The following is a 12,978-nucleotide window of genomic DNA, read 5'->3' on the forward strand; positions in this document are numbered from 1 at the left end:
AAGCGTTTGGATGAACTGAATGAAGAGCTTTAGCGAAGGTTCTATCCTTGTATGGCATGCCAGATTAATACAATAAAGTAATCAGTGATGGTAGTAGCTGGTATCTTCCAGAGCCATTGATGGCACATAAGGTGTCAAAGAAACTTTTCACTTGCAGGATTTTTTTTTCTATAGGGACAGATAGAAAGCCTGTCGCTCAACCATGCAGCAGTTGGAATAGAATCCCAGATGCCGTATGGCCAAATGCAGCACCAATCCAATGTGATACCACTGGGTCTGTGAGCAGGGCTGCCAAATTTTTTTTTAAGGAGTATGTCATATTTTTTCCGAAAATGTGCTTTTTGTGTCATCTCAGATTCCATAATGTGTCACGAAATGTGTCATATTTTTTTGCTACAAGTGGTATCATATTTAATTGTCAAATCTTTATTTAGAGTTTTAAATATATAATCTTTTCCGAATCAGTCCAAAAAGGGGTAAACTTAACCTTATCCTATTATCTTGGGATCATGACCTTTTTATGACGTCATGAAAGAAATAGGAACATTCGATTAAATTAATGTCACACACTATGAATTTGTGTCTGGGCGGCCAACGAGGCAAGTTTTCATTTATAAAAATTTTAGGGACAATCAATTCAGACAGTAAATTGAAAATAGACTTTTCGTATGACGTCGTAATCGTAATCGGCTCTTTACGTAACCGGCTTTAATGGCAAAGCTTTTTATTTACTCAATATGTAAGCCATTCAATTAGCTTCAATCTAGTATTTTTGTCATATTTGTTGATGCCTTTTTAAGCCAGATGGATTATTCTGAAGGAAAGACATCTCTGGAAATTTGTAATCTTGTCCGAGGTGGGATACCCCTCCTGTACTCCTGAAAATGGGAGTTGCTGCTCATCCATACAACTTTGGTAAACTGCATGCTATTTACTTTTTACTATTAAGTACTTATCAGTTGGCTACATCACATACTCAATCAAGAAGCCAATTCAGTTCAGATATTCAGCGTGCATTTTGATTTGAAATTTCCGCCTATGGCTTGAATATTTTTTATTATTCAATAAAAAATATATAGGGCTATCTTTGTTTATAATGTGAGTTGTTCTTATCTGATTGTTAATATATTTTTTTTCGTTGTGTTTTTAGTTGCCGTGTTTTTTTTTTTTTTTCTCTTAAAAAAAAATCTTAAATATGTCTTTAATATCTTTTGTCGTTTGTACTTTTTTTTCGTTAAGAAAGGCTCCCGGACTTGGAGCCGAAATATTCGGAGTATTTTTATTTTTTTAGTTAAAGTGTAGTTTTATATTTTGTTTTTTGTTCACTGCTTTGTCGAAATTAAAACCCGTTTTCTCTTTGCTTAATTTTTCGCCTATGGCTGTTTTCTTCGTGTGGTTTAAAGTTTAAATATGGTGATGGCATCTGTCCTGTATTCCGCACTGTTTATGTACTACTGCCACCGTTAGGTAGCGCTATTCCCTTCCATTAATTTGTAGCTTTTCTGGAGGTAGAAAATTAAAATTTTACTTTTCTTTTATTACCATTTAAAAAACAAGACTTGGATGACAAAAATGTGTCATTTTTTTTTGAAAAATGTGTCATTTTTGTCGATTGTGTCATTTTTTGTTGAAAAATGTGTCATTTTCGTCGATTGTGTCATCATTTCGACTGAATGTGTCATTGTGTCACGCAACATCAAATTGTGTCATTTTGACACAAAATGTGTCAATTTGGCAGCCCAGTCTGTGACCTCAATACTAAGATGAAAATAAAGCAGGGTTTTCCAGAAAACAAGACGATTAAAAATAGAGAATACAAAACCCCAGGAAAATAATTTTTGGGTTGAAATGATTTCAGTCGTTTTTGATATCTGACGCCTTAGAGAAGGGTTAAAATACAAAACACAGAAAAAATGAACCAAATTTTATTATACTGCGATCGTTCGTGCTGAATTCTTTTTCTTCCGTGTCAGAAAAAAGCTGTTCAGAGAAAAGGCAAATTTGACGTTAATTTGCGAAAAAACAAGCAGAACTATGCTCTATTGAAGTCAAAAAAGGACTTTTTTTTAATTTTTTAGTAATACAAAACTAAAAAAGAGTAAAATATCTGGTTCTAGATTTCACATTATGAATTACAGCAGATCGTTTATTTTTACGAGAAAATTTACCCGTAAAGAGTGGTAAACTTTAAAAAAAGGAAAAAAGAAGCCGATGGCTATTTACCCTGCACCATTTCTTGAGAAACTAATAGAAGTCTCCTTTTCTATCCATCAAACAAACCGCAATAACCAGCTCATTTTTATGCCCTTTTTAAGAGTCGAAAGTAACAAGCATCCCTCCCCCTTCCAAGCCCTTTTTAGCAACAAGCCACTTTAACCCCAAAACACATCCAGTCAAAATTTAGAAACAACCATATTGTTAAAAATAGTCAGTTCCAATAAATATGCATCTGGGGACATTATCCCCACGGTCCCTAGAGCCAGGACCGTAAACTATCCAACTTGCACAATGTTTGCATGTAAATCTATATATATAAAAATAAGTTGTCTGTGTGGGTGTCTGCGTGTGTGTCCGAATATGACGTATGAATTATTTCATCATATACCAATTCAAAAACGAATGTATTCAAGCCAAAAAAAAACTAAAAAAACCAAAAAAAAGGTAAAAACTACAAAAAAAACTAAAAAGAAAAAAAACAAACTAAAAACTAATAAAAAAACTAAAAAAGCTAAAAAACTATAAAAAAACTAAAAAAGAAAAAAAAGAAAAAAAGGAAAAAAACTGAAAAATAAAGGAGAAAAAAAACTAAAAAAAAAAAAAACTAAAACGGTAAAAACTACAAAAAAACTAAAAAGAAAAAGAAAAAACTAAAAAAACTAAAAAAAAAAAGGTAAAAACCATAACTAAAATAAACTAAAAAAAAGGTAAAAACTAAAAACTAAAAAAAAATAAAAAAAGGTAAAAACTAAAAACTAAAAAAAAGACCAATTCAAAAACGAATGTATATACAGACCGGGACACCGGGACACAAATGACGACCGGGACACAGGGAATATAAATGACGACCGGGACACAAAGACACAACTACAACGGGGACGCCGGGGGGCACAGGGGGATATATAAATGACGACAGCGACACAGGGAATGTTCGATTAGCAATCACCATCAACAAAGCTCAAGGACTCTATCTATCCATCTATCTATCTATCTATATATATAAAAATAAGTTGTCTGTCTGTGGATCAGGTGACGTCATGTTTCTGTGTCGACTGACGTCATGAAGTTAGTTGTCGTCATTTTTGCTATGACGGTGACGTCATTAAAGATATTTAAGACAAATATGTTCACGTAGAAATCTATTAATGTTTAAGTTTACAATGACTGATGAACTTACAATGGCAAAAGCCGATGAAGATGCTCAAAGAGTCTATGCCAAAAAACTTGCTGCTGATAGAGAAAGTCAGAAAAGAAAGCGTGCCGAGGAACTACCAGAACAACACGAAAGCAGACTTGCTGCTAAAAGAGAAAGTGAAAAAAGAAGGCGTGCCGAGGAATCACAGGAACAGCAAGAAATCAGGCTTGCTGCTGATAGAGAAAGTAAGAAAAGAAAGCGTGCCGAGGAATCACAAGAACAGCAAGAAATCAGGCTTGCTGCTGATAGAGAAAGTAAGAAAAGAAAGCGTGACGAGGAATCAGAGCAACCTGAAAGTTATCGCCTGGCATTCAGGTACAGCCCAGTCGATGATTATAGCTTGAGTAGATGTGTTCAAATCGGGACAATGTCTAAAATTTATCCCTATTGCAAGGCCTTGAAATTCAATGGTGAAACAATGGGAATGTGTTGCGCCTCAGGAAAAGTTAAACTTCCTCTATTGGCTGCACCACCAGAGCCATTGAAGACTTTCCTTACTGGAACTACGTCAGAATCTAAGCGTTTTTTGTCAAAAATCAGAAAATACAAGTCATGTTTCCAAATGACGTCGTTTGGAGCCCAAATCGAAAATCCAGACCAATTTATGTCTACTTTCAAAGTAAAAGGGCAAATTTATCATAGAGCAGGGTCCCTTCTACCATTCTCAGGCGAGAATCATAAATTTTTACAATTGTACTTCATCAGTGATAGAAATTCTGAATTGAATGCACGTTGCGAAATTTCTCCCAAGGTTGAAAGGACAATCGTTTCCCAATTGCAACATCTTTTCCACGAAAATAATAATTTAGTGCGTCTGTTCAAAACAGCCATCAATTTGATGGCTACTGATACGCATAAAATTGTTATTTCCGCTGACAAAACGCCTCCTGGCCAACATGTTCGTAGATACAATGCTCCAACTATCGACGAAGTGGCAATCGTTATGGTCGGTGATCAGTTTTTACCTCGAGATATTATTCTTCATAAGTGAAACGCTCAGTTGTTAAGAATTGCAGACTAATGATTCGGCAGGATGAAGAAAATTATATTTTAAAATGCCGTGAATTGTTTCACCAATTTGTCGTTGATATGTATGCTAAAATTGAATCAGAACGTTTGCTATATATCCGCCTGAATCAGACCAAGCTCCGCTCTGAACAATACATTCATTTGCGAGATGCAGTTATAAATGACGGTAATACCACAAACGTTGGAAGATTAACAATTTTACCTTCGTCATATGCTGGCAGTCCCCGTCATATGCATGAATATGCTCAAGATACTATTGCGTATGTTCGTCTCTATGGTCGTCCAGATTTATTTATTAGATTTACATGTAATCAAACTTGGGACGAGATACTGTAGCTTTTACTTCAAGGCCAATCGGCGGTTCATAGGCATGACATTACGACCCGTGTCTTCCGGCAAAAGTTGAAATCACTGATAAACTACATAGTAAAACTTGAAGTGTTTGGGTCAGTGCGATGCTGGATGTACTCAGTGGAATGGCAAAAACGAGGTTTGCCACACGCACATATACTAATCTGGCTACATAAAAAAATTACTTCGAACGAAATTGATGATGTGATTTCCGCTGAAATACCTGATAAAAATGTCGATAAGGGGTTACATGATATTATTGTAAAAAATATGATACATGGACCTTGCGGTGCACTGAACGATAATTCACCATGCATGGCCAAAGGAAGGTGCACAAAGCAATATCCTCGACTTTTAGTATCAAAGACAATTACTGGCAATGATGGTTACCCACAATATAGAAGAAGCGTAACGGTACCACCATCGAAGTAGATAACCAGTGGGTTGTTCCATATTCCCCATTATTATCAAAAACTTTTAATGCACACATAAATAACTCCGTAAAGGCAATCAAATACATATGTAAATACGTCAACAAAGGCCGATAAATTCATTTCCGATAAATGAACGTAGTCCAGCTGTTGTTCACTTAGCGGTGCATTTACAGAATGGTCAACGTGTTTATTTCACGGAAACCAACGTGCAACAAAGAGCCCTGAATCCACCGGATACAACATTAACAGCTTTTTTTTCGCTTTGCAAAAATGATTCTTTTGCAAAAAAACTGCTGTATACTGAAGTGTTTCGTATTACACGTGGAATACTAAAAATAAAGTATTTGAACGTCGAAAACAGGGTAAGTCAGTCGACGGCAAACCTACCATCTTCAAAGATACCACGATAGGAAGACTCTACACCGTTCACCCCAATCAACATGAATGCTTCTTTCTACGCCTGCTTTTGGTGAATGTACCCGGTCCGACATCCTTTGAGTATTTGAGAACTGTAAACGGTACTATACATGACACTTACCGTAGTGCATGCCAAGCTCTGAATTTATTGGAGAATGACCAACACTGGGATAACTGCATCAATGACGCGTGCGAAACGTCAACCCCAAGTCAAATTCGTGCATTGTTTGGCATCATTTCAACAACTTGCTCTCCATCAGCTGCTACAGAGTTATGGGAAAAATATAAGTCAAAAATGTCCGAAGATATACTCCATCGAAAACAGTTAGAGACGTCAGATATGAATTTTGATTTTACATCAGAAATTTATAACTACACATTAGTTATTATAGAAGATTTGTGCGTACGTATGGCAAACAAACCTCTTCAGGATTTGGGAATGTCTTCACCTAACCGTATCGCTGCTGTTTCGACATGTGTAGAATTGGATCGTGAACAAAGTTACAGTAGGAGTGATCTATTGTCGTATGTACAAAATAACATTTCCAAGTTTAACGTCGGAACAAAAAGACATTTATGATACGATAATGCATTGTGTCGATAACAACGTTGGAGAAATATTCTTTTTGGATGCGCCAGGAGGTACTGGTAAAACGTTTGTGATAAAACTGATTCTGGCATCAATTCGATCAAAAAATGATAGAGCGTTGGCAATTGCGTCGTCCGGAATAGCCGCAACATTGCTGCCTGGTGGAAGAACTGCTCATTCCGCTTTGAAATTGCCTCTGAATTTGCATTCTACAGAAACTCCCACGTGCAATATTTCCAAATCATCTGGGATGGGTAAAGTATTGCAGCAATGCAAACTTATTATTTGGGATGAGTGCACAATGGCACACAAAAAATCACTCGAGGCTCTGGATCAATGCTTGAAAGATTTGAGAGGCAAGTCGAAACCCTTTGGCAGCACATTAATATTGCTTGCGGGAGATTTCAGGCAAACATTACCTATAATACCTAGATCAACTCCTGCAGACGAAATGAATGCTTGCCTGGAAAATTCTAATTTATGGGCACACGTAAAAATATTAAAATTAACTACAACTATGCGTGTCCGATTACAAAACGATGACTCTGGTCAAACATTTTCAGATCAATTGCTGGCAATTGGAAACGGAAAGCTCCCAGTAGACTCAATTTCAGGACGTATACAACTACCTGCTGATTTCTGTAATTTAGTGACGTCCAAAAATGAATTGATTGAAAAAGTATTTCCGAATATTCTAAAAAATTATAAAAATAATAAATGGCTAAGTGAAAGAGCGATTCTCGCACCCAAAAGTATAGACGTCCACGAAATCAACAATATTGTTTTGACCAAGATTCGAGACCAGGCAGTCCTTTACAAGTCAGTCGACACAGTTTTGGAACCAAATGAAGTGGTTAATTATCCATCTGAATTTTTAAATTCCATAGATCTTTCAGGGTTTCCACCACACGTGCTACAACTAAAAATAGGCGTACCAATAATACTTTTAAGAAATATCAACCCACCAAAGCTTTGCAATGGCACGCGACTTGCCGTAAAATAAAACAATGGAAAACCTAATAGAGGCCACAATTTTGACAGGGCCTTTTGAGGGTGAGGCTGTTCTTATTCCTCGCATTCCCATGATTCCAACGGATCTGCCTTTTCAATTTAAAAGATTGCAATTCCCAATTCGATTAGCATTTGCAATCACCATTAACAAAGCTCAAGGTCAATCATTAGAAAAATGTGGTATAGATCTTAATACTGATTGTTTTTCCCATGGACAATTGTACGTTGCATGTTCAAGGGTCGGTAAACCTGACAATCTATTTATATGTAGCGACAATTTGACAGCGAAGAATGTTGTATATTCGCAAGTTTTACGCAGTTAATTTGTATTGTATCTATCTATCTATCTATCTATATAAAAACGAGTTGTGTGTATGCATGTTTGTTTGTTTGTAAAAAGAGCGTTTGCATATGACGTCATTATTAGTACATAAGGCTTTGTATATGCACAGACAATGGGAAAGCCAAGAATGTTGTATATTCGCAAGTTTTATGTAGTTTGAAACACATATATAAATCTATCTATATTCACAACAGCTAGTCTTCTATATATATAAAAATAAGTTGTCTGTGTGTGGATCTGTGGATCAGGTGACGTCATGTTTCGGCTGACGTCATGAAATTAGTTGCCATCATTTTTGCTTTGACGGTGACGTCATTCAAGTTATATAAGACATATGTTCGCGTAGAATCTATATATATAAAAATAAGTTGTCTGTGTGTGGATCTGTGGATCTGTGGATCAGGTGACGATCCACAAAAAAGGTAAAAAACTAAAAACTAAAAAAAAAACTGAAAAAACTAAAAAAAAAGGCAAAAACTACAAAAAAAACTAAAAACTAATAAAAAAAATAAAAAAGCTAAAAAACTAAAAAAACTAAGTAACTAAAAAAACTAAAAACTAAAAAAAAAACTTAAAAAAAGGAAAAAACTGAAAAATAGAAGAGAAAAAGAAAACTAATAAAATTAAGAATAAAATAAAAAAAAATAAAAAATATATATAAAAATAAGCTGTCTTTCTGTCTGTGGATCTGTGGATCAGGTGACGATCCACAAAAAAGGTAAAAAACTAAAAACTAAAAAAAAAACTGAAAAAACTAAAAAAGGCAAAAACTACAAAAAAAACTAAAAACTAATAAAAAAAATAAAAAAGCTAAAAAACTAAAAAAACTAAAAAAACTAAAAAACTAAAAACTAAAAAAAAAACTTAAAAAAAGGAAAAAACTGAAAAATAGAAGAGAAAAAGAAAACTAATAAAATTAAGAATAAAATAAAAAAAAATAAAAAAGATAAAAACTAAAAAAAAAGTAAAAAGAAAAAACGAAAAAAACTAAAAAAGCTAAAAAAAGGTAAAAACCAATAAAAAACTAAAAAGAAAAAAAGGAAAAAAAAACTAAAAAAACTAAAAACTAAAAAAAAACTTAAGAAAAAGGAAAAAACTGAAAAATAGAAGAGAAAAAGAAAACTAATAAAATTAAGAATAAAAATAAAAAAAAAGAAAAAAGATAAAAACTAAAAAAAGTAAAAAGAAAAAACGAAAAAAACTAAAAAAGCTAAAAAAAAAAGGTAAAAACCAATAAAAAACTAAAAAGAAAAAAAGGAAAAAAACTAAAAAAAAAATTTCATCTAAAAAACTAAAAAAAACTAAAAAAGGTAAAAACTAAAAGAACTAAAAAAGAAAAAAAACTAAAAAAAGGAAAAAAACTGAAAAATAAAGGAGAAACAATCTAAATAAATGACGACACTCAAAGAGAAAGCGACCGGGACAAAAGGAATGTTCGATTAGCAATCAACAAAGCACCGGGACACAGGGAGTATAAATGACGACGACCGGGACACAGGGACATAACTACAAAGGGGACGCCGGGGTGCACAGGGGGATATATAAATGAATAAAATTAAGAATAAAATAAAAAAAAAATAAAAAAGATAAAAACTAAAAAAAAAAAATTAAAAAGAAAAAACGAAAAAAAATAAAAAAGCTAAAAAAAAAGGTAAAAACCAATAAAAAACTAAAAAGAAAAAAAGGAAAAAAAAACTAAAAAAAACTAAAAACTAAAAAAAAAACTTAAAAAAAAGGAAAAAAACTGAAAAATAGAAGAGAAAAAGAAAACTAATAAAATTAAGAATAAAAATAAAAAAAAAATAAAAAAGGTAAAAACTAAAAGAACTAAAAAAGAAAAAAAACTAAAAAAAGGAAAAAAACTGAAAAATAAAGGAGAAACAATCTAAATAAATGACGACACTCAAAGAGAAAGCGACCGGGACAAAAGGAATGTTCGATTAGCAATCAACAAAGCACCGGGACACAGGGAGTATAAATGACGACGACCGGGACACAGGGACATAACTACAAAGGGGACGCCGGGGTGCACAGGGGGATATATAAATGACGATGGCGACTCAGGGAATGGTCGATTCACAGGTGGGACATAGTGACACAACTACAATGGCGCGTAACTAATATGGCGCGTAACGACTTACGCGCGCGGGGGGGCTTGGGGGGGGGGCGCGAAGCACCCCCACCAAATAGGTGTTGGGGTGGCGCGAAGCGCCACCCCAACAGCTAGTATATATATAAAAATAAGTTGTCTGTGGATGTGTCTGTCTATCTGTCTGTCGAGTGACGTCATGTCATCATGTTGTCATGAAGTTAGTTGTCGTCATGTTTGTTATGACGATGACGTCATTAAAGGTATTTAAGAAAATCGTTCAAAGACAAATTTTTAATTGTAAGAAGATCGTGGACGGAAAAATATTTAATCGTAAAATGACTGAAGAACCTACAAGGGCAACAGACACACAACTTTCGAGTTACGTCATGTCATCATGTCGTCATGTCGTAATGAAGTTAGTTGTCGTCATGTTCGTTATGACGATGAGGCCATTAAAAGTATTTAAGAAAATCGTTCTTAGACAAATTCTTAATTGTAAGAAGATCGTGGACGGAAAAATGTTTAATTGTAAAATGACTGAAGAGCCTACAATGGCAACAGACACACAACTTATTTATATATATATATATTCGAAGTAAAATTACTTCGAACGAAATTGATGATGTGATTTCCGCTGAAATACCTGATGAAAATGTCGATAAGGGGTTACATGATATTATTGTAAAAAATATGATACATGGACCTTGCGGTACACTGAACGAAAATTCACCATGCATGGCCAAAGGAAGGTGCACAAAGCAATATCCTCGACTTTTAGTATCCAACACAATTACTGGCAATGATGGTTACCCACAATATAGAAGAAGATCTACTGAAGATGGCGGTAAAACAGCAATAATAAAGAAGCGTAACGGTACCACCATCGAAGTAGATAACCAGTGGGTTGTTCCATATTCCCCGTTATTATCAAAAACATTTAATGCACACATAAACGTTGAATGCTGTAACTCCGTAAAGGCAATCAAATACATATGTAAATACGTCAACAAAGGCAGTGACATGGCAGTTTTTGGCTTGCAGCCCGAAATCAAAGATATCGACGAAATCGTACAATATCAGGCTGGAAGATACATAAGCAGTAATGAAGCTGTTTGGCGAACTCTTTGATTTCCGATACATGAACATAGTCCAGCTGTTGTTCACTTAGCGGTACATTTACAGAATGGTCAACGTGTTTATTTCTCGGAAACCAACGTGCAACAAAGAGCCCTGAATCCACCGGATACAAAGTTAACCGCTTTCTTTTCGCTTTGCAAAAATGATTCTTTTGCAAAAAAACTGCTGTATGCTGAAGTGCCTTCATATTACACGTGGAATACTAAAAATAAAGTATTTGAACGTCGAAAACAGGGTAAGTCATTCGACGGCCAACCTACCATCTTCAAAGATACCACGATAGGAAGACTCTACACCGTTCACCCCAATCAACATGAATGCTTCTTTCTACGCCTGCTTTTGGTGAATGTACCCGGTCCGACATCCTTTGAGTATTTGAGAACTGTAAACGGTAATATACATGACACTTACCGTAGTGCATGCCAAACTCTGAATTTATTGGAGAATGACCAACACTGGGATAACTGCATCAATGACGCATGCGAAACGTCAACTCCAAGTCAAATTCGCGCATTGTTTGGCATCATTTTAACAACTTGCTCTCCATCAGCTCCTACAGAGTTATGGGAAAAATATAAGTCAAAAATGTCCGAAGATATACTCCATCGAAAACAGTTAGAGACGTCAGATATGACTTTTGATTTTACATCAGAAATTTATAACTACACTTTAGTTATTATAGAACATTTGTATGTACGTATGGCAAACAAACCTCTTCAGGATTTGGGAATGCCTTCACCTAACCGTATCGCTGCTGTTTCGACATGTGTAGAATTGGATCGTGAACCAAGTTACAGTACGAGTGATCTATTGTCGTATGTACAAAATAACATTTCCAAGTTAACGTCGGAACAAAAAGACATTTATGATACGATAATGCATTGTGTCGATAACAACATTGGAGAAATTTTCTTTTTGGATGCGCCAGGAGGTACTGGTAAAACGTTTGTGATAAAACTGATTCTGGCATCAATTCGATCAAAAAATGATATAGCGTTGGCAATTGCGTCGTCCGGAATAGCCGCAACATTGCTGCCTGGTGGAAGAACTGCTCATTCCGCTTTGAAATTGCCTCTGAATTTGCATTCTACAGAAACTCCCACGTGCAATATTTCCAAATAATCTGGGATGGGTAAAGTATTGCAGCAATGCAAACTTATTATTTGGGATGGGTGCACAATGGCACACAAAAAATCGCTCGAGGCTCTGGATCATTGCTTGAAAGATTTGCGAGGGAAGTCGAAACCCTTTGGCAGCACATTAATATTGCTTGCGGGAGATTTCAGGCAAACATTACCTATAATACCGAGATCAACCCCCTGTAGACGAAATGAATGCTTGCCTGAAAAATTCTAATTTATGGGCACACGTAAAAACATTAAAATTAACTACAAATATGCGTGTCCGATTGCAAAACGATGACTCTGGTCAAACATTTTCACATCAATTGCTGGCAATTGGAAACGGAAAGCTCCCAGTAGACTCAATTTCAGGACGTATACAACTACCTGCTGATTTCTGTAATTTAGTGACGTCCAAAAATGAATTGATTGAAAAAGTATTTCCGAATATTCTAAACAATTATAAAAATAATAAATGGCTAAGTGAAAGAGCGATTCTTGCACCCAAAAATATAGACGTCCACGAAATCAACAATATTGTTTTGACCAAGATTCGAGACCAGGCAGTCCTTTACAAGTCAGTCGACACAGTTTTGGAACCAAATGAAGCGGTTAATTATCCATCTGAACTTTTAAATTCCGTGGATCTTTCAGGGTTTCCACCACACGTGCTACAACTAAAAAAAGGCGTACCAATAATACTTTTAAGAAATATCAACCCACCAAAGCTTTGCAATGGCACGCGACTTGCCGTAAAAAAAAAAACAATGGAAAACCTAATAGAGGCCACAATCTTGACAGGGCCTTTTGAGGGTGAGGCTGTTCTTATTCCTCGCATTCCCATGATTCCAACGGATCGGCCTTTTCAATTTAAAAGATTGCAATTCCCAATTCGATTAGCATTTGCAATCACCATTAACAAAGCTCAAGGTCAATCATTAGAAAAATGTGGTATAGATCTTAATACTGATTGTTTTTCCCATGGACAATTGTACGTTGCATGTTCGAGGGTCGGTAAACCTGACAATCTATTTATATGCAG

The 12,978-nt window shown here is 35.2% G+C and overlaps 1 protein-coding gene across 1 annotated transcript in view; it reads right to left on the reverse strand.

The window, feature by feature from the left end:
• LOC136034567 (oxysterol-binding protein-related protein 9-like) overlaps positions 1 to 12,978 on the reverse strand; it is a 176,211-nt gene that overhangs the window by 22,318 nt on the left and 140,915 nt on the right. The gene's annotated exons all lie outside the window — the stretch shown is intronic.

The sequence above is a fragment of the Artemia franciscana genome, chromosome 13, assembly GCF_032884065.1.
Source record: "Artemia franciscana chromosome 13, ASM3288406v1, whole genome shotgun sequence".
Lineage (NCBI taxonomy): Eukaryota > Metazoa > Arthropoda > Branchiopoda > Anostraca > Artemiidae > Artemia > Artemia franciscana.